Source organism: Macaca mulatta, chromosome 13 (assembly GCF_049350105.2).
Source record: "Macaca mulatta isolate MMU2019108-1 chromosome 13, T2T-MMU8v2.0, whole genome shotgun sequence".
NCBI classification, from domain to species: domain Eukaryota; kingdom Metazoa; phylum Chordata; class Mammalia; order Primates; family Cercopithecidae; genus Macaca; species Macaca mulatta.
The window spans coordinates 111,331,854-111,353,504 of record NC_133418.1 but is presented as its reverse complement, the minus strand read 5'-3'; positions in this window follow the sequence as shown (position 1 = coordinate 111,353,504).

Genomic DNA, 21,651 nt, shown 5'->3' with positions numbered 1-21,651 from the left:
GCTTTAATGAGAACTGCAAAAATTAGACAAGAAGTCATAGTCTACCAGGTGAGCACAAAGCAAATGGAATAGCTTAAAGAAAGGCATTGCATTTTACCTATGGTAAGCTTTCCCTGAAGCTGGCACCGCTCAGTGTAATTGGGAGAAAATGTTCAACTTGTGATGTATTGTTTGAAAGGGAAAGAGAAAAGTGGAATGTACATCCAATATTCTCAATTTGTGAAGGGCTGCCAGAGAAATTGGTTTCTGTCTTGCCTGACTCAGAGTATTGATGGAGAATCAGCATACTTTGGGCTGCTTAGAACAAAGGAGAGCTTGGTGGTTTGTTACAGCAGCAGAGAACCTGCAATACTCCAGACAGACACCATAGGGAGGGATTTTTTATTAGCTTCTTAAAAAGACAGTGGTAAATTTCTCTACTTGGGAAATTGCACACGTGAGCCCAGAGAAGACGCATCCTCAGGAAAGGTCTGAGAAATCTCCACGGTCTCTCATTGTTGTGCAGGCTGGTCTTGAACTCTTGACCTAAAGTGATCCTTCCACCTTGGCCTCCAGAAGTGTTGGGATTACAGGTAGTAGCCATAATGCTTAGCCACAGCACATTTTTGAAGAAATACGGGTCAAACATAAAGTCATAATGAAAATTAGAAAATATTTTGAGACAAATAGAAGTACCAAAACATATGCGTTGCGGCAAAAACCATAGTGACAGGAAAGTTTATAGCCATAATGCTTACACTAAAAAAGCAGAAAGATTTCAAGTCAACTGTCTATGCATATGAAGAAACCAGAAAAGTAAAACAAACTAAAACCAAAAATAGCAGATGAAAATAATTATAAGGATTAAAACTAAAATGAAGTAAAATGAGGAATAGAAAAACAATGCAAAAAAACCCAACAAACTTAAGAGTTAAATTTTAAAGATCAACAAAGTTGATTAAACTTTATCTACACTGAAAAAGAAAAAAGAACAAAGAACAAAACCATAAAAGAAAGAGGAAACGTCACAACTGATGCTATATAAATGAAAAGCAATATAAGTGACTTCTATGAGCAATTATACATCAAGAAGTTGGAGAACCAAAAGAAATGGATAAGTTCCTAGGAACATACAACATACTATGACTGAATTTTTAAGAAATAAGAAAATACGAGTAGACTTATAACTAGCAAGCTTACTGAATCGGCAATCAAAAGATTACTAGCAAAGGAGAACCCAGTACCAAGTGGCTTTCCTGGAAAATTTTGCCAGACTTTTAAAGAAGAGTTAACATCTTAAATATATACACCTCACACCCATTAGGATGGCTACTATTAAAAAAAATAGATAATAACAAGTGTTGACAAGAATGTCAAGATATTGAAACCCTTGGGTACCATTGGTGGGCTTGTAACATGGTGCCTAGGTATGGAAAACAGTATGGAGATCCTTAAAAAAATGAAAAATTAGAAATAGAATTACCATATGATTGAACAATCCCATGTCTGGGTATATATACAATAGAATCGAAAACAGTATCTCTAAGAAATGTTGGTATACTAATGTTCATTGTAGCATTATTCACAATAGCAAAGATGTGGGACCTGAATGTCTGTGACAGATGGATAAAAAATGTGGGGAACACATACAGTGGAATATTATTCAACCTCAAATAAAGAAAAAATCCTCTTATAGGCTACAGTGTGAATGAACGTTAAGGACATAATGTTAAGTAAAATAAGGCAGTCATAAAAAATGTTAAGTAAAATAAGCCAGTCATTATACTGCATCATTCCAATTATATGAGGCATTTGAAGTAGTCAAACTCAGAGAGATAAGAATGGTGGTTGGCAGGGGATGGGGAAAATGGAGAGTTGCTGTATAGAATTTCAATTTTGCAAGATGAAAAAGTTCTAGAGATCTGTTGCACATCAAGGTTTATGTAACTTAACACTACTGCATTGTATACTTACAAATATTTTAAATGACAAACTTAATGTATTTTTAAATGATAATAATAAAAATAGCACAGCTTGAGAAACATTATTGCTAGCCTGTTCCAAGAAATATTTGCTGAGCCCCCAAACACAAACTCGTAATGATTTGTAAGAGAAAGCTCCAGAAACTAACCCTAAGATCACACACCTGACCATAAGGCCAAGCAGCAGGCAGCATGCCAGAGAGATGTCTACAGAGCTTCTGCTGCACTTTTTTATCTTTTTAAGAAATGTCTGCTTTTTAAAAATGCAATTTTACATGCTTTTACTTAGCCACATGACTTGTTTTTTCATTTCATGTAAATGAGAAACAGCCCAAAACATACTGAGGCTTGTTAATTATAACAGTAACTATTCATAACTGACAGCAGCTAAGTGCCATAGCACAAAACAGGAGAGAGAGAGGAAAAGAAGAAATATAAAGAAGAGTATCTCTTAAGAAAAAAAAAAAATCTGTAAGGACCAATACTCCATCACATACCAACTGAATGTTTGTGCTACATAAAAATTTTTGTAAGCATGTAAAATGACTTTTTCAAGTTATGATTAAGAAGTTTTAATGGCAGCAAAATATATGTTAAAATTTTTGGAGGTTTCAAAAAAGTATTAACATAGAAACCATTATTTGGCAAGATATGGTTATTTAAAATATAACTACAGTATTAAAGCAGAAAATGTCAAATGATGCAACACTGTTGGAAAGGCATGAAGAACTCTCAGGTGAATTAGAAAAGTCCTCATATTATATAAGCAAGTACTGAGGATCAAAAGGATAATCACTTGTTATTAAGTGGGAAAAACTAGACTAAAAGCCAGTAATCTTAAAATATATCACTATGCAAAATATATTTTTGGACACTTTGAACTCTTTGGGGGCTTAATATAAATATTTGACCTAAAGTGTGTTTTTTTCTCATAGGTGCCCTGAATCAAATATGTATTAAGCCCATCATAACAGAGCTATTTGAAACTTAGCCCTCCTGAAACTACTGAGAAGAGGGACCAATTTGCTACCATTTTTTTGTACAAATCATTGGACAGTTTAAACACTGGAATTGCAATCCATTTTTACCATGATTATCTCCTTCAGAAAAGATTTTTCACCATTTGCTGCTGAGAAAAAATGAAGGCCACAAAAAATGTCCTAGTAGGTGATAATGTCTTTGACATCATTTTTCGGCCTCAAGGAAAGTCATTTCATCTTCCAAGCTATTGGGTAGGCAATCTATTCAGCCAAGTGTATAAGCCACCTAGAAAGTGCAACTATTAACTATTGTCGAATCAGTAAAGTTTCATTTGTCATCCCTGAGAAATTTTTGCCTTTCTCAGGAAGAAGCAAGGAAGCATTACTTAGGATACTTTTGCAGCAGATAAAAGAATTCAACACGCAAAGGTCTATAATTGAAATAATGACTTAATGTGTCTCATTTCAACAATTTCAGAGGTAGAGCAGTTCCACGACTGGTTAATTGGGTGAGTTCATGAAATTATCAATACTTGGGCTGTTCTTATTGTTTGGCTTTCCATTTTCCAAATATTCTCCTAAATGTCACTTATTAATGGTAGAAAGAAGCCTGTGGCAATTCCAGATATTAAGTGAAGAAATAACGTCCAGCAGCTGAAGAGGAAAGAAAATAAAAAATGAAGGGAGAAAGTGGCAGAGGGAGGGAGGGGGGGAGAGAGGGAGGGAGGGAAGGAGAGAGGGAGGTAGGGAGGAAACAAGGAAGGAAGGAAGGGAAGGGAAGCGAAGGGAAGGATGGAGGGAGGGAGGGAGGGAAGGAAGGTCATTTATTCTGTGTGTTTCATTTTAATATCAAAAAAATATTTCCTGTGTTATTCACTGACAAAGGGAACAGGACCTTGTGATAACTTATATGAATTGCAATTTGGAGTTATTCAGATAACCTATCTTAAAATACTAAGGAATGTAAAGTGAAATATAAATACACTTGCCGTTTAGATTTAGAGAATCTACCTCAACAAACTGAAAGAAATAAAATGCACACCTAACAGATGCAAACTTAAATTGTATAGAGATCCTGAGAATAATCCAAAAGCAGGCAAATCAATTAAATATCACTTAATCACTTTGGTTATAGCCTTCAATTCTTTGATTCATACTATTTAGCATTTTAATATATCCCTAGATTATGTTACATGTTAATATTGAATCACAATTTCACAATTTTTTTTTGAGAGGAAGAGTGATGGATACAAAAGAGCCCAAGCTTTAGAGCTAGATATACTAGGTTTCAATTTTGGTTTAGCTATTTGCTTATTCTGTGGCCTTTAGCAATCCATTTAAGTTCTCTGATGATAGTTTACTCCCATATATAAAAAGTATAACATTATATATTGCATTGTGTTTTTGTGAGGGTTATAAATAACACATTTGAAATGTCCAATAGAATGCCTGAAAGAAAATGTAATCTAAATAAATGATAGCAATTAGGGACCAATATATCCAATTGTGTGTGTGTGTGTGTATGTGTGTTTGAAAAGAAAGCCAGCCCAAGTGAACTGAAAATTGAGTATAATCAATTCAGCTTACCGTTTATTTTTACATTCTTGCCAAATGGTTCTATGAAAATACAGTACTGATATTCTTCAAGCGAAGATACATTGAATAAGTACTAGGGCTGTTAAATCATATCCTATGGATTATACCTAGCACACTCAAGTATACTTTCTCCACATATCACATTTTGCAAAATTTCATACTGAAAAAAATTCAGTTAAATAAAAGATAATTATTTATGAATCTAATGGTTATTAACTAGCTACTCTGGGCAAATCACTTTGGGCAAATCCTCCTCTCTAAGATCATGCTAAACAATAATAAAAATAATTGATATTTTTTAGGAGTGTATGTGACATCAAATACCATTCTTGGTGATTTAATGCTTTTATATCATTTGTTCTTCAAAACAAGACATTTCAGGACATTCATCAAATAATAATAATGATAGCAGTAAATGTAAAATTACATTTACAATACATGGAAAAAATTTAGAGGATCATGGTTTTTGAAAATTTGTAAAGTTTACATACTAGGTTAATGTGGGTTTGACCTAGAAATGAAGTTCAAGAAAATTTTTTCTGAAAAAGGGAACCACTGACTTTATCCAAAGAATAAGAAGGTGATGAAGAAAGTCAACAGCAAGTAGAAATCCCAGTGGCTGGAGGGAGCATAAGCCTTTCTTGAGTATGTACTTGGGGAATAAAGAAGGCCTGTATGAATAGCAGCACCAAGAGCAAAGGGGAAGAGCCTAACAGAGATCAATAAAGACAGCTAAGGAACAGGCCATTGTGGTACCTTGCCCATGTAAAAGGTTTTGTTATTTTAAAAATTTGTATTGCATGTTACCCCCATTAAGCTACTACTTTCTTCACAGAATTAAAAAAAAAAAAAAAAAAAAAAAAAAAAAAAAAAAAAAAACTACTTTAAATTTCATATGGAACCAAAAAAGAGCCCATATAGCCAAGATAATCCTAAGCAAAAAGAACAAAGCTGGAGGCATCACGCTACCAGACTTCAAACTACACTACAGGGCTACAGTAATGAAAACAGCATGGTACTGGTATCAGAACAGATATATAGACCAATGGAACAGAACAGAAGCTTCAGAAATAACACCACACATCCACAACCATCTGATCTTCAGCAAACCTGACAAAAACAAGCAATGAGGAAAGGATTTTCTATTTTAAAAATCATGCTGGGAAAATTGGCTAGCTATATGCAGAAAACAGAACCTGGACCTCTTCCTTACACCTTATACAAAAATTAACTAAAGATGGATTAGATACTTAAATATAAAACCTAAAACAATAAAAACCCTAGAAGAAAACCTAGGCAATACCATTCAGGATACAGGCATAGGCAAAGTTTTCATGACTAAAACACCAAAACCAATTGCAACAAAGGCCAAAATTGAAAAATGGGATCTAATCAAACTAAAGAGCTTCTGCACAGCAAAAGAAATTATCATCAGAGTGAACAGGCAGCCTACAGAATGGAAGAAAATTTTTGCAAGCTATGCATCTGACAAATATCTAATATCCTTAATCTAGAAGGAACTTTAACAAATTTACAAGAAAAAAACAAACAACCCTATCAAAAAGTGGGCAAAGAATATGAAGAGACCTTTCTCAAAAGAAGACATGCATGCAGCCAACAAACATAGGAAAAAACAATCTCATCATCCCTAGTCATTAGAGAAATGCAAATCAAAACCACAATGAGATACCATCTCAGGCCAGTTAGAATGGCAATCATTAAAAAGTCCGGAAACAATAGATGCTGGCGAGGCTGTGGAGAAATTGGAACGCTTTTACACTGTTGGTGGGAGAGTAAGTTAGTTCAACTATTGTGGAAGACAGTGTGGCGATTCCTCAAGTATCTAGAACTAGAAACAACACCATCTGACCCAGCAATCCCATTACTGAGTATATACCCAAAGGATTATAAATCATTCTACTATAAAGACACATGGAGACGTATGTGTATTGCAGCACTATTTACAATAGCAAAGACTTGGAACAAACTCAAATGCCCAAAAATGATAGACTGGATTAAGAAAATGTGGCACACATACACCATGAAATACTGTGCAGCCATAAAAAAGAATGAGTTCATGTCCTTTGCAGGGACATGGATGAAGCTGGAATCCTTCATTCTCAGCATACTAAAACAGGAACAGAAAACCAAACACCACATGTTCTCATTCGTAAGTGGGAAGCGAACAATGAGAACACATGGACACAGGGAGGTGAACATTACACACTGGGGCCTGTCGGGTGTAGGGGTGGGGGCAATGGGAGGGAGAGCATTAGGACGAATACCTAATGCATGCAGAGCTTAAAACCTAGCTGGTGGGTTGATAGGTGCAGCAAACCACCATGGCATATGTATACTTATGTAACAAACCTGAACATTCTGCACACATATCCCAGAAGTTTTAAAGTAAAAATAACAATAATAATAATAATAAAGAAAATCCATCAACAAGAAAAAATTATATTGCAAAATAACAGCAAAAGATAGTACAAAAATACAAAAGTCAGCTCAAAGAATTACCACAAAATTAACAGCAGTGTATCCACTACCAAAAGGCACCAAAAATAAGGCACCGACTGTATCAGACGAGACATTTTACTTTCTATCTCATTAACTGTTTCTTTCCTTTTACCCCAAGATTGCTATAGCTTAATTTCTAAATTTGTAAATTTATTCTAGAGTTATAGCTTAATTATGAATATTTTTCTGACTGTTTTTATTCAACATATTTGGCAGATCCATCTACATTGAAAGTAGTTTAATTTGTTTTTTTTTCATTCTATTGTGTAAATCATATTTTTATCAATTCCCCTCTTAAATGGTCATATAAATGCTTCTTTCCCTAAGCACAAAGCCAATATTTTTAAAAGTTAAGTATAAAAACAGTTTTTTAATGCACTGGTGTTCATATTTCTATTGAAACATAGTTGATAGTTCACATATTCAAATTTAGTAAAAAATGACTTTTTTTTCTGGTGATTGTGCTAATTTAGATGCTCACTACATCATTCTCATCAAGGGAACAGCCATTTGCTAATTTTAGCCATTATCTTGGTCACATAATTTTAATTTTCTTGATTAGTAATAAGGTTGAATATTGTTTGATATTTGTATTTACATTTTATTTATTCTGGTTTATGAAATATCTTTTCAGGTCTCCTATACTGTTATTCTATTGGATTATCTGCTATTAAATAGAATTTCAATGTTATGTTATAGATTTACAGTATTTATATATTCTGAGTCTAAATTCTTTGTGATTACTATATGGGTTGCAAATATTATCTGTTATTTGTCACTTGCCATTTGTCACATCAGTGGTTTTTGATGAATATAAATTCTCAATTTACATAAGATTGAATTCATTAATACTTTCCTTTTATATTAAGACTTTTTGTGTCTAGTTTCAGAAATCTTTTCCTCCACCAAAGGCATGAAAGTATTCACATCTTCTGTTTTCCCTTTCGCACTGATTTCTAAAATTCATTTAGAATTCACTTTCTTTATGATATGTAGTAGTAAAATGTCGTTATATTCATGTGTATATATGTGTATTTCATATATCAATGTTATATGTAAATTATGTGCACATAGTATTACATAATCATATATAATCAATTATTATATAATATTACATATATAATTGATTATACATATAATTTTTTAATCTACTACCAAATTTTCCTACTGCTTTAACAATACCAATCTTTTATTAGTCAAGAGTCTACAAATATGTGAGTCTATTTCTGGGCTTTGTTTTTTTGTACGATTTTCCTCTCAATCTTGCTTTTCACTGATGTACTATTGTCTCAGTTACTATAGATAGTTTTTTAATATGTATGGTTGATATATAGTTGAGGAAATACTAAATATTGATATAGGTTTGAGGAAATACTAAACCATTGTTTATCTCTAGTAGTCTCTGCTGTTCTTGGTTGTGACTCTGCATATTAATTTAGAATTATATATTTCACGTAATGGAGCCATGATGATAAACTTAATTTCACTTGCTGTTATCACACTTTAATCATCTTTAGATTAAGCTGAAACTGAATGTATAGATCAAATTAAAGGCAAGTGACATCTTTACATAACTGAATCTTGCAATTTGTAACTTTCAAATGTGCTGTATATTTTGTTAGAATTTCCCTAGATAGACGATTTTTTAATAGTGTTAACGTTGCACTTTTAAATGAATTTCTAATTGTTTACTCTAGGGGTGTGTGTGCGTGTTTGTGTCTATCATACAATATACACTTAGAATTATCCACAGTTTTGCCCACAAGTTCTTCAACATAGAATTCCTTCAATTTTATCTACAGTTTTTCCAACCACAGTACTTATTTGAAGAAGTACCAGCTTTTTTTCATTTAGGAAGACATTAGGCCAAAATTCTTTGAAAATTCTGAGCCCTTTTCTTTCTCTCATACCTCACATTTAATTCATCAAGAAATTCTAGCAACTCTACATTCAAAGGGTATTCTGAGTGTGAATAATTCTAATTACCTTCTGTGTACTCAATTTATTCAAGCCATCATCACTTCTCATCTGAATCATTGCAGTAAACACCCACAAATATGCCTGAATATACTCTTGTTTCCCCAGACCCTGGTTTCCTCATTGCTGGAGAGGAACACATTTAAAACATTAACTTGGGTAGAATATGCCTGCATCTCAAGTATTCCTCTGATTTTCATCTTACTCACAGGAATATATACAATGTTTACAACAGTTTACATAACCTTAAAAGACCAGGCCGCCTGCTGCACTCTGACGTCCTCTTAAGCACACACACATTCTAAGTACTGTTCTTTCTTTCTCTCTCGCTCTCTCTTTCTGAGTTGCTTTTCCTCCAGATTGACCTATATTTTGCTGTTCTTCTTTCAGATTTCTTCTAAAACATCACCTTTTTAGAGAGAGATTGATCCTGGTCTAGCCTTAGTGACTCAGTTGTAACCGGTAGAATGAAGTAAAAGTTACTCTGTGTAACTTGTTAGCACAGGTCAGATTAGACCATGTCATTTCTTCATGATTTCTTTGGTGACGTGGGATATTCTGAAGGAGGCTCGCTGCTATGTAAGAAGTCTGAGTACCTGAAGTCACTGTCCTGGAGAGTCACGTGCAGGTCACCAGCAAGAACCACAGATGAGCTCTCAGCTGGAGATCAGCATCAACTGCTAGGAAGTGAGGGATGTTAAAGGCTCCAAAGAAAGAACTGCCCAGCCAAGCTCTTTGGAATTCCTGACCTGCCAAAAACACAAGCAAATAAAATTATTGCTGTTTTAAGGCTTTGATATGTGACTATAAAGACCCCTTATATAACCTCAGAGTTTTAAGGTGGTGACTCATGGAGCCCTTTCTTAGAGACAAAAGGCCTTTCTAATGATCGTGTGTATGTGGCTCACAGACAATCCCTGTTAAATAACAGAGATTCTAAGAATCTAAAGGGATCGCAACAGAGAAAGGAATTCCTCAGAGATTTGTCATTGTGGCTTTATGTCTAAATGGAGTAAATTTTAATACAATTTATAAAAATTATCACAAAGTTTGTAAGCAAGTTGTACCAGCGAAAGCCCCAACAGCATTAGTTGAAAGGAATAGAGACAGTCAAGGGTACAAAGGGTCTTTAGACCTTAGTCTTTACACAGGAAGGTGTCCAGGAAGGCTATCCACTACCTACACATGTCCTATTTTGTAGGAAACTAAGGATGACCTAGAGAACAGAACCAAGGCTAAAGGGCAGAACCAAGAACCATGGACAACAACCCCAGGCGGAATATATTATTGCATTAAAGGAAGTTTGCCAAAAGCAAAGTGAGATCCCCAATCAGTATGCTGCAGACTTCCTGCTTACAGCAAAATGCTGTGTTTGGTAAATGTATTTGCTACGGACAAATGTGGGATGCCTGTGTTGGCACAGACATGCATGTTAGATGCATGTGTGTGTTACAGTCTTTTACCATTCTGTTTTCTAGGAGCTGATCCCAATTTATCACACTGTCAGAATTTTGTTGTAATCAAACCTTCTCAGGATGGTTTCCTAGAATTTTATTTGATCCTTCCTTATTATTGAAATGCAAGACATTTGATTTTTATCCTCATTCAGAAAGGACAGAAATAGTATCATGCCAAAATATTTCTCAAATGTATATTTAATCAATCTTTTAGTGGCTCCTACATTCAAGTTTGAAAGCAGTGTAACTGATGAGTGCCTATTTATATGAGAAGTGTCAGACGGCAGGCTTCCTGGAACGATACTGGAAGTCAGCTACTGTCTAAATTTAGCACACAGAACATATCCCAAAAGTTATTGCATGGCATAGAATAGGTCCTTTTGTGTGTGTGTGTGTGTGTGGTGTTTGTGTGTGGTAAGTTCATCAATAAATGGGCCATTGACATTGGATTTAATCTAACTCTCCCACCTTTTATGTTATTATCTTGTTGAATTACCCAACTTCAATCCTAAAAACGGGATTAATGATATCTATTCAGTGTTGCTTTGGGGACAATTGCCTTTGAGCTAAGTACTGTGTAGTCGTGAGCTCACTTTTTCTTCAAACTCTCCAAACTCAGTAGTGATTGCTTATCACTGTCATATAGATGAGGAGACTAAACCTTAGAGAGATTAAGTCACTCATGCAAAATCACTGCTATGATTTGAATCTTTGCTTAGTGAGAGGAAAAATGCTTTGTCTGTAGGCGAAGTTAAGTATTGAAGATTATTTAGATACATACAGTTAGACATTATAGTTTTCAAAGCCAGAAATTGTTTTGGAGTATTTCCTAAATCTGTATATTTCTACAATACAACATGTTGAATTGGGAAATAAATTCATAGCTTCCAGGTACCCCGTATTCTCCGGATTTTCTCCTGTCCTGTCCCATTGTCACTCCTTTTAACTTCCTTTGCTAGTTCTTTTTGATTAATACATTTTTGGAGTGCTCTAGTGCGTAGTTTTGGGAACTCATATCTCTTTTTATTCCACACTCAATAATTCAAATCCGTGATGATCTCATCCAGCATCATGTCATTAAATACCGCCTCTACATGATAAATCCTCTTATGTCTCCAACCTGGATTCCTTCCTGAAACTCCAGACTTTATTTTTAACTGCCTAATGAACATGAGTGTAAGTAACTTTGACTGCAGAGCAATGCTAAGGTTTGTTTGGCAAGGCCATTGGGAGTCCTCAAGCCAAAGTCCAGTCACTCATCAGAAAATTGCTTCAACTCCCAACAAATGAGCCTGCCTTTGTATCCCTGCCACGTTCAGTCATTGGCTAGGCAGTCTATGGGACACGTGACCTCAGCTGAAACCCACTGATGGATTTCAGAATGCTCCTGGCTGTCAGAGATCTGAGAGGTGCACTGTTATGGTGGACACACACTGTGATCTATCACGTTGGTCCAGGTCACTGTCCTTTCTCAATAGAATTTCTGGAATAAAACGTACCCCTCTTATCTATCTGCTTTTTCTTCACTTTAGCCTTTTCTCAACACAACTTCCACTGTATTCCTTTCAAGATATGTCAGGTCTTGTCACTGTCAACTCAAACCTTCCAGCGGTCTCCCATTTTTGACCAGACCACAAAGCCGTCATAACAGACTGCGGGTCTCTGCATGAATTGGCAGGTGCTTCCTCTCTGACCTCTCACTCAATACAATCCTAGCCTCCCTGCTATTTTTCAAACATGTCAGGTATACTCTAGCCTGCAAGCCTCTGCACTCGCTGCAATCTCTGCTCAGGGTTTGTCCCCACCCCTGCCCTTAAATTTACAATCTCCTGCCAATTGTATTTATTTATTTATATTTCAAATTTTGCCTAAAGGCATGTAGCCATATTTGGGCCAGGGTTCTTATCCATTAATTGATGCATTTTTAGAGTAAGATACAGAATAAGTTCTCAGAATATATTTTTGCATTTACAAATAATGACAAATCCAAAGACTTCTGTGGCAAACAGATGGGCATTGAAATTTCAATTTATACAGCAACTAATGTTTTCCTCTGAAAAAATGAATTACCACTGTACCTCGGGTTCCTCAGCTGTGAAATAATAGATCAATTCAGTACAGAAATCACCACATATGTGTTGCAGGTATCAAATATTACACATTTTTTATAATCTTTTAGTAGTTCCAAAAGTGCCACTTATTACAATTCTCATCCGACTAGACTGGAAACTATCGTTCTTCTACTCCAGACCCAATCCTTGCAGGTGATGACCAGATTGCAAAACAAATCTGAACATTCACACTCAGAGGTACTTTGCTTATAACTTTCTTGAGGAATTACAAATCACTTTTCTTTCTTGCTCAAAAATATTCAAAAGGGTATAAATTAATGAACAAAGGATTTGTATTAATATCGGTTTGAAAACTGGCTTTGCCTCAGTGGGTATGTAAACAAAAAATTTATTTTGTACCTCTCAGTTTCCCTTCCCTCCCTCCCTCCCTCCCTCCCTCCTTCCCTCTCTTCCTACCTCCCTTCCTCCCTTCCTTCTTTCCTTCCTTGGCTTCTTCCTTCCTTTCCTTCTTTCTCTCTTTCTCCCTTCTTTCTTTCCTTATTTCTTTCTTTTTCTTCATTTAAAAAAAAGATTTTTTTGAGATGGAGTCTCACTCTGTCACCCAGGCTGGAGTGCAGTGGCATGATTGTAGTTCACTGCAACCAACACCTCCTGGGCTCCCACCCCAGCCTCCTGAGTAGCTGGGACCACAGGCACACTGCACCACACGGCTTTTTTTTATTTTTATTTTTATTTTTGTAGAGACAGAATTTCGCTATGTTGCCCAGGCTGGTCTCGAACTCCTCGGCTGAAGCTATCTGCCCAATTTGGCCTCCTAAAATGCTGGGACTACGTGTGTGAGCCACCACCCCTGTCCTCAGGCTCAATTTATTCATCCATAAAATCATGGTAATGATACTTCTCTCTCTAAGGGGATCTGCTATAAGATTCATAAGAAGTCTAAGTTATTTTTATATCAAGTAGCCAGCACCCCTGAAAATGTCACTTTACCTGAAAGTGGCAGAAAGTCAGTGATTCTCAATAAAGGAATGAAGGTATGAGATCATTTCCATATACTTGAAGGACACAGGTTCTTATTCAGCACAGCATTGGTCTGTAGCACATCATTGCTCTTAAAATGGCCAATGAAATGAAATGTTTGCATTCCAAAGTCAGTGTATCATAATTCTGTGCTGACTGAAGAATAAGATAAAGTCATCAACAAATAAGGTCATCTGAGCATAGAACACATTTATTACCCAATTTCTCTTCATGAGCCACACTTCTCCTGACCTGTGATGTCCTATGTCAATATGATGTATTGGATGAAGTATTTTCTGTTGAATGCTAGGTAAAAAACATGTCTTTTCTTTACTGACCTTGATATATCTCATTTCTAGAATTATGAGCACCAGAGTTGCAAAAGATCTGATCATGGCCTAACTCTGTCTTACTATAGTGGATGTTTTTTAGTTTCATCGTCTCATCATTTGCCCCCTAGAGTCCACTCTAGCTGAGCTTTGAGTTCTGTGCTGAGCTTTGAGTTCTGTAGAGGGCAGCCTTATCTCTGCTCTTTATAGTAATTTTCAACCAAGGACAGAGGTCTGTAAATAATCCATTTATAAAAACAGACCAATGTGTAATTTGGTTGAAAATCCACCCAAGTGTATTTTTAAAAATATGTTGCTTTATAACAGAATATAAAGTATAATTGGTTATATTTTGCCATAATAATTTCTTGCATAAGTATTAATTACATTATTCACACACTGAATTGTCAGTCTTTCATTCTAGTGAAATAAGCATTGCATAAGCAAATATGAAATTATAGAATAGCCATTTATTGAGAGAAGTGAAAATATCAAGCTCCTTATAAATATTTTTTTCCATAAAGTATGTTAGTGAATTCAACAAAAGCAATTATAATCAAAAATGCCCTCTTTTGGTAGGGTGTTTGTAGAATTTATCACCCAAACTTAAACACATTTGAAAATGAAAAGGTGATATAGTTAACAACTACCGCAAGACATCAGCAAAAACTGAATTAGAAGATCAGCTTGTTCATCATTCGGTTTAAACTCTTTTCACTGTGATACATTGTTTCTATATAAACATGTTTTAGACCCATCCTTCCCAAAATATCATACAAAGTATGGGATTAAATGAGTGTCTATAGAGTAGACACCACTTGGCTGGACATTGCAGTCCTTTGGGGAACACGGAGTGTAGCCTTGAGAGGAAGCACACAGGTATAGAAAAGATTAATTCTGAGAGGGGTACTTCATTTTAACATGAAGACAGACTAGATAATCTGTAGGCACTTCCAGAGCCATACATTTGAAAAGATGAATAAACAGCAAAACATTCTCTTCACTGCATGACTAAGTTTTCAAGAAAGGAAAATAAATCCCCTGGCCTAAAAATATTAACTGAATGCAAGGAGGTTAGTGGATGCTAAGTTGACTGCACTGAGGATGAATTTTCATCTTTAGACCTAAAATACTCGCATTTTCAAAGGTATGAGGAATGAGGATATAAGAATGACCACAGGCTCCCTTGAAGTAGGAGTGTAACTGACACCCTTACCAGTTCACCTCTAAGGTGATTGCCCTCCACTGGGTGTAGTAATGGCACACTAGTAGGTGTTTGTACTTTAATGTGGCTGTTTTTTGGTTGTGACAAGGGATGGGGGGACATCACAGTAATTTAGCAAATTGATTATTTTTTAAAATGTAAAAATAGAGTTTATGGTAGAATATAAAAAATATTTGTTTAAAGAAACTAAATATTTCTTAAATTCTACTTGAAAATTCAATTGCACATCAATGATGGGGAACAATCAGAGAAGAAATCTCCCCATATTTCATATAAGCATTTTTCACAATACTAGTATTATCATCTTTAATGAAATAACACAAGCATAAAGTATTGAGTCACGAAAAATGATTAAACTTTGGTGGAATCAAACAATTTTGAAAACATATGATAAGGTATGACTTTCTTTTTACAACATCAAGATCTTAATACGAATACAATTTCTTAAATCATATAGTGAAAACTAAAAATATTCTGAATTCTACTAATCCTCAGAAATTGTGAGTCGAAGGACTGTAGAAATTAGCATATATTATCTTCATCCTCTTTGATGTAGTTTGTAAAGAGGAAACATCTGTGGGAATACATAGTGCTTCTGAAAGCACAGAATGACATATTTAATCATCAATATTCTGCACTCACTGAAGTGTCAGTATTTATTTTCTGCTTCTCCTTTTGGTTAACTTTATAATCCTCTCTGTGAATTATGTGGTAAATTTAATCACTAGAGAAGGATAGGTGGAATTAAAATTGGCATAGCATTTGTGGTTACACAGACCTTGAATGAAACTCCAGCTTCTCAATATGTCTGACTGAGGGCAAGTACTTAACCTCTCAGAGACCACGTATCTATTGCTCATGTTTTAAAGAAAGATAAGGGTACCTATTTTACAGGATGTATGTAGGAATTATTAATAATAAATGCAAAGCCTCTAGGATCAAATAAGTTTTCAAAAAGGGTAGCTCTTATTACAACTGTACATCAGAATCACCTGAGGTATATTTTAAGATTCAATCATATAATGTCTAAGGATGTGGCCCATGACCAAGACTGTAGGTATTTAAAAATAGCAACAGAGATATTCCCATTTGTACTACATTAGGAACAGCTGTGCAATGCTTTTGGCTTTTCCCGTATCCTTCCCAAGTCTCACACTTTGTAAAAGCTTCTTCGGCTGGGCGTGGTGGCTCAAGCCTGTAATCCCAGCACTTTGGGAGGCCGAAGCGGGAGGATCACGAGGTCAGGAGATCGAGACCATCCTGGCTAACATGGTGAAGGTCCGTCTCTACTAAAAATACAAAAAATTAGCTGGGTGTGGTGGCGGCCACCTGTATTCCCAGCTACTCGGGAGGCTGAGGCAGGAGAATGGCGTGAACCAGGGAGGCGGAGCTTGCAGTGAGCTGAGATGCACCACTGCACTCCAGTCTGGGCAATAGAGAGAGACTCCGTCTCTTTAAAAAAAAAAAAAAAAAAAAAAGACTGTCTCTGTTGCAGACCTCACAGAAGCTGAGTAAGTGCAGTGGCAAAATTTGAAGCCAGGTCTCTAAGATTCACAGTCTAACTTTCTTCCAATAGCTAGTTCAAATGTCTCCAACTTTTACATTCCTTCAAAAGATAGACTTGTTGTTCCTACTTTCAGCTGCCCTAGCATATTTTACATATCTTCATTAGCACACTTTTCACTTCAATCTATACTTTCCTATTGACATGTTTCTCTAATTTATCAAATGTTGGTTGCTAAAGGGAAGGAACTCTGTTATTTATTGTTCTGTAACCATACTGTATATGCTCACTTCCAATTTCCAACTATATATTCATTTTATGAGGTTGGTGCAAATGTAACTGTGGTTTTGCCATTGAGAGTAATGGCATTACTTTCAATGTTCAGCAATGTTTTTGTTGCTATCTGTAAATGCCATTACTTCCAATGGCAAACACTGCAATTACTTTTGCACCAACCTAGTATTTATTTTTGTTATGTTTCTTTGGGCACTTTTTTCCAGTTTGTTTTTGCTTTTCTGGAACTTGATTACTTTGAAGAATATACACCAATTATTTTATGGACTGTCCCTTGGGTGTATTTGATGTTTCCATATGGTTAGATTGAGATTAGGCAAGCTCTTCAGTGTCTAGACTTGGTCAGAGTTGGTAGTGATTAAGGTATGGCTGGATCTGTAGGCAAAGGACCCAGCACTTGAGTGGGGCAAACTTAGCCAAAGACTCACGTCCTTATTGACATTTGGCTTCATTAGACTTGGGGCATCAGCATTTCTTCCAAGTCACCTCATGTTTCCACATGACACTGTTATCTTTTATTTAGCCTAACTTAGTGAACAGCTTTCACATGGTCTCAACTTGACTAAATTTTAAGACTGAATTATTGTATTAGTCAAGGTTCTCTAGAGAAGCAAAACCAATAAGATGTGTCATACATATATATAATATAAAAATCATATACGTACATATATTTTTATTATATATATGTATATATTTTTGGACTTACCAAGCCAAAAAAAGCGTGTGTGTGTGTGTATGTATATATTATAAAATATAAACCTTTCACATATTTCATATATTATATATATATTTTATGAACTATATATATTTTATGAACTATATATTCATAAATATATAGTTTGAACTATATATTCAAAAATATATATATAGAAAATGAAAACTATATATTCATAAATATATATATTTTATGAACTACATATATATAGTTCATAAAGTATATATATAGTTCATAAAATATATATATACTTTTGGACTTAGCAAGCCTCCACAATGGCGTGAACAAATTTCTTAAAAATAAACTTTTCAGCCGGCATGGTGGTTCGTGCCTGTAATCCCAGCACTTGGGGAGGCTGAGGCAGGTGGATCACCTGAGGTTAGGAGTTGGAGACCACCCTTGCCAACATGGAGAAATCTCATCTCTACTACAAATACAAAAATTAGCCGAGCATGGTGGCGGGTGCCTGTAATCCCAGCTACTTGGGAGGCTGAGGCAGGAGAATTGCTTGAACGCGGAGGTTGCAGTGAGCCTAGATGGCACCATTGCACTCCAGCCTGGGTGACAGAGCAAGACTCCATCTCAAAAACAAAAACAAACCTTTCATATAGATATAGATTTATTTCATGAAATATCAGCCTTTCATATATGTTTTTTCATATTTATTTTATGAAATATATCTATATCTATATGAAAGGTTTATTTTCATATGTAAGCCTTTGGGAGAGGCTGGAATGCTGGAGATTCAGTCAGGTCCAATGTTATCCATGAAGTCAGAGAGCTAGCAGAATTATTTCTTGCTGGGAGATGTCAGTCTTTTGTTCCATTCAAACCTTTACCTGATTGGATAAGACCCATCTATACCATGGAGGGTAATCTGCTTTACTCACAGTCCACCAATCGAAATGTATATCTCATTCAAAAGTACCCTCACAAAAACATTAAGAATAGTGTTTGAACAACTATATGAGTATTGCGGCCCAGTCAATTTAACACATAAAGTTAAACATCACAGTTATCCAGTCATCAAATTGTCTGTAGCTGTCATATACCAGATGTCACAAAGCTGATTCTTTTTTTCTGATGAGCCTGTCTGTTTCTTGTTGCCACTGTAAAATAAGCACAGTCAGAGGCTGTCAGAGCTGGAAACGTGCTGAGAAATTATGCTATGCTACATTTTACAGGTAATATTAATATTAAATATTTTACATGTAATATTTCACAGCTATTCTACATTAATATATGTAATATTTATGTGCACATATTTAACAATATGTGGAATATTTTGCAACTATGCTATATGTAAATATTTTACATGTAATATTTCACAACTATGCTCTATTTCACAGTTGAAGGACATGGGGATCAGATAGGAGCATGGCATTCTCAATGTAAACACTGCATGTTGAAGATACAGCAAAGTATCCTGACACTTAGGGTATTCTTGTTATCTCTACCATTTTCCAGATCTTCCATTTATATACTGAAAAAAAATAAATGCTATTGCTAGGGGCCTAAAGACATAGATTATAGTGGTTTGCAACAAGAATAAAATTTATTTGAAAGTTTATGCTCTACATCAAAAATCAATACAAAATTTTAATCTCTACTATAAGGTATGTGTATATTTGTTTAACCTAAATATCTGGGTGGTTAATTTTATGTGTCAATTTATGTGGGCCATGGTGCCCAGATGTGTGGTCAAACATGAATCTGAATGTTTGAGGGTGTTTGGGGATGAGATTAACATTTAAATCAGGGGACTATGAGTAAAGCAGATTGTCCTCCATAATGTGCATGAATTCTGCAGCAAACAGCTTCTGGGCTTGAACTACAATATTGGCCCTCTCCTGCGTCTCCAGTCTAAGAGACTTTGGACTTGAACTGTAACATTGGCTCGTCTCTCCGTCTCCAGCCTGCTGGACCATTCTGCAGAACTTGCCAGCATCCATAATCAAAAAGGACAATTATTTAACATAAATCAATATATCTTTCTCATATATAGATAGACAGACTAGACTAGATAGACAAATGAAAGATAGATGGTAGATACATAGAAAGATAGATGACAGATACATAGATAGATGATAGATACATGGACAGGTAGATGATAGATCCATAGACATAGCTAGGGACACATACTGTGTACTAGTGTATTATTGGCTCTCTTTCTCTGAAGAATCCTGACTGATACAATGCCTTAAAATAAAAATTTCTCCAAATCTCAGAAAAAAAAAAAACATAATCTACTAAGAGTTTGACTTGCTTCAAGGCATGTTCTATAAAGAATAAACCTGTGTTTTCTGCCAACATATAGACTCTGCATTCTCCTTTTTATTGCAAGACATAGCCACAGAAGCCCTTTCTCTCACAGAACAGGAATTTCCACAACCCTCAATTAAGATAGGGTCTACAATGTTGTTTTTTAAAAATGCCATGCTTATCCTGGAAATAACAGAATTTAAAAGTGATGAATCAGCACTGGAATTCTAGAAACAGGATGCACAGCTACCATACATCCAATAGAGCTGGCGGCAGCAGCTGACTTAATGCAGACTCAGAAGACCCAGTAAAGCCAAACAGGGTGAAAAGAAAGCCTGAAAGGCTATACTCGAAATCAGCACAGTCATTCTCTGGAAATCTAATAAAATCCTCTCTGTTTTCACAAAGCCGTATGTCCACAGGAGTCCAGCTTCAGATACCTGTATAGCTTTTGGAGAATTCAAAATCAACTAGCAGCTTCTGAGAAAAATCGAATTTCAGAATTAATTTGTCATAAACATTCAAGCAAAAGCGTATACTCCAACTGCACAAGAGCAGAGAGAAGAGGGAGAGGTTAATTGGAAAGAAATGGAAGGAAATAAAATTGACCATAACATACAAAAATGTGTACAGAGTGAAAGTGATCTGGGCTCTGGAAAACAACAGCAAAATAGCTGTAAATGCTATTAGGCAATGAGCAATTATATCATTTGGAGATCTGGGCTCTTTGGAGTCTCCAATGAGTAACTGCAGTCCCAAAAGAGTAAGTAATCGTGTTTCTAACAATTTATGAAGTTGTGGCTTTTTTTTTTTTAACTAAAAAACAGAAACCAACCAAATAAATCCCCACAAAAATAAGTCACACTGGATTTCCTCATTTACCACATAGTTATATGCATAGGGATATTCAAACTGTCTGATAAACAAAAAGTTTGAGCAGAATGATTTTTTGTGGGTTTTTTTTTTTTTTTGCTATGAATGTATTTTGGGTAAAAAGAAGATGCCTGGAATCTGGCTGCTCAGGAAAGGTAAAAATGGTAGCATTTCTCATTGCATCTTAGTCATTTGATTATACATCAAACTTGATTGAGGCAATCAATTTCTAAAAAATTATGAAAATTAATTCAACTAATGGTTCTAGTAGAATTTAATACCAAATTGTAACTTTTAACTTTATTCAAGCATCCTTGGGTCCCGGTGAAAATAGTTTATTGAATGACTCTTTTAAATGCAGTTCTGTTTTGCTGCTTGAAGCCTATTCATTGAAACACAAAGTCTCCAGTTATTGTGTTCTTAAAACTATATTCATGCCATTTTATGATTTGATACAGTCTTTTTGCAAAGGGGCATACACAAGAAAATTATAATACAATGGATTAAGAAATTTCCCTGTTCTCTTATTTTACCAAGTGTGTTTTAAGGCATTAAAAGAACAATATTTGACAAATGACCCACAGAGACTCATATATGTGTTTCTTCAAATATATAATAAAAGGTGAAGGTTTAATATGATTTAATTCCCTAATAATGGATCAAATCCTCAGCATCACAAACATTGTATTGAATCTTTGTGCTTTGAATAAGGTAGTGAAATAATGTCTTTATGGCAATTACAAATAAAGTAATTCATGTAATTATTCTGTAATAATGTGATTGTTGCCATGTAGACTATAGACCATAAAAAAGCATTAAGTAATTGTAGGGTTATTTATGGCCTGAAAATTGTCTGGCAATTATAC